Source organism: Mandrillus leucophaeus, unplaced genomic scaffold (genome assembly GCF_000951045.1).
Source record: "Mandrillus leucophaeus isolate KB7577 unplaced genomic scaffold, Mleu.le_1.0 Scaffold458, whole genome shotgun sequence".
Classification (NCBI taxonomy): Eukaryota; Metazoa; Chordata; class Mammalia; order Primates; family Cercopithecidae; genus Mandrillus; species Mandrillus leucophaeus.
In genome coordinates this window covers 1,885,331-1,887,810 of record NW_012104898.1, presented here as the reverse complement: position 1 = coordinate 1,887,810, position 2,480 = coordinate 1,885,331, and positions in this window count along the sequence as shown.

The following is a 2,480-nucleotide window of genomic DNA, read 5'->3' as shown; positions in this document are numbered from 1 at the left end:
AAATGAAATATTTAGTGTTCAGAATGGCAAACTGAGGTAGACATAACTAATGCTCACCTAAATTGGACTGGTGAGCAGAATCAGTTAGTCACCTGAAGACTAGATTTTCTAGTCTCCTTGCAGTTAGGCGGGACCCTGTGGCCAGTTCTGGCCAATGAGCCACACTGGAAGTGCTATAGCAGAAACACCTGATTCTTTGTACTCTCTCCTCCACTGCTGTGGAGGGTCATGGAGGGTGGTTTGTGTTGATGTACAAAAACCACAAGATTGAACCAACCTGGATCACTGAGTCATTGCATGGGGGGGGTGGTGGCTTCAGAGGGTATCCTAGGCCAAATGGATTTTGGATGAGTAATAAATCAAGCTTAGATAAGCCATGGAGATTTGGAGATCATTTGTCATCACAGCACAATACAGCCTTTTGCTATGGTGTACATATGGTTTGTCCCTGCCAAAACTCAGGTTGAAATTTGGTCCTCAATGTGGCAATGTTGGGAGGTGGGGCCTAGTAGGAGGTGTTTGGCTCATGGATGAGGATCATTGATGAACAGATTAATGCCCTTCCTTGGGGGTGAGTAACTGCTTCATTTCTGGGAAATGAATATATTAGGCCCCTTGAGAATGTGTTGTTAAAAAGAGTCTGGCTTCCTCGGTTTCTCTACCTTGTTTCCTCTCTCACCACGTGATCTCTTTGCACATGTCCACCCCCCTGCCTCTCTCTGCCATGAGCGGAAACAGCCACCAAAATTGTGAGCCTTATAAGCCTCTTTTTATAAATCACAAAGCCTCAGGTATTCTGTTATAGTAACACAAAATAGAGTAAGATGCCTATCTATCATTATCAATTTAGTTATATTTTAAGTCTATATAAAAAATTTAACTTTATTATGGATGTGTGATCTATCTAATGGTATATACATCACTAACATGCTCTGAAAGCTACTAGGCAGAGTAATTCTAGAGAAATAAGAAATGAAATGTTGCATACTTATGTAAGTTATAATTACCAAGCCAAAACAGATAAAACATCTGGGCAGGAAAAGGACTTCAAGGTATTCTTATCTGTTCCTATTTAGTTATTCATTCAAAAACCTGTGTGTCATTGAATAGAAGAATTCATCTCAGCTAATGCTCAGTTAAATTATATATAAATCTGGAAATGTTTTATTGCCTACTTTCAAGAAATATTCTATGTAGACGACCAAATATTCAAGTAGAGATAGAAGGATATAGATCTGGACAAAGAAAGTGTGAATATTCAACATGGTCTGTTTATATTTCTATAAATTATAATTCATTATACATAGTTTTATAATTAGCCAAATTAAATTTGGGGAAAAGTGTAGAAAATCTTCTCTTAAGCTTTACTGGAGATACCAATGGTTACCTGCTCTCTGGCAGTTAAGAATCTAGTAGAGTCAATACTCTGATAAGTACTCTAATAGAGTTACCAACAATGGAAGAAAGAGAATAAACAGATTTGTTTCTATTTGAGAGATCTAGAATTTCTTGGAGAATCCACAATTCAGCTTGATTCTTGAGAGGCAGAGCCTCCGAAAAACAACAAGCATTTCTGAGAACAACTTAAACACTTTTTGAAGCAGAAAAGTATGGACACCTCAGTGAACTTTGTGTATATTTTGGGAAAGAAGCTATTTTGGGCATGCTTTTGTGGGTAGAGATCGACAATAATAATTTTTAAAGTTTACTTTTATATTGAAGCGAAGATATAAGGGGAACAAACAGATAAAAGTCTTCAGGAGCTCAGAACAGAAGTTAAGTTTACAAGAAAGTACTTAGAATCTATCCACATAATGATGGTGTTAAAGTTATAGGCCTTAATGAAAATCACAAATGTAAATGACAAAGACTAAATCAGTGTGTAACTCCCATCTTTGGGGCAAGAAAGGCAAAAAAACACAGAGAAGAAAAAATGGAGTCAGAAAGCAGATGAGTGATGATGAAGGGAAGGAAGTGGAGTGCAAGGGCTTCACCTGAGGCATTGGTGACAAAGCCCACCCTCCCCACTGTTAGACAATGCCCATGTGGCACCACCTGTATACACTCCTGGTCCCTGTCCATCTCAGCAGCCCAAAGGATTTACATTGTTACTGTCCTTTTGTTCATAATCAAAGTCAAGGAACTTGGCAACAAACTATAGGTCATTCAGTGATGTAAAGATCGGGTGAGTAAAGGTGGAACAAGATGTTGAGTAGCCCTTTTGCTGAACTAGGGCGCACATATGGAAACAAGGAGGTACTATGGCCTGACATTGTAAACTGGAAAATAGTCAGACTTTGTGGCCAGATCCCCTCTCCAGGATACACTGTAAGATCTGCCTTCCCATGCCAGTCACGGTGGCTCACGCCTGTAATCCCAGCACTTTGGGAGACTGAGGCGGGCAGATCACAAGGTCAGGAGATCGAGACCATCCTGGCTACCGCAGTGAAACTCCGTCTCTACTTAAAATACAAAAAATT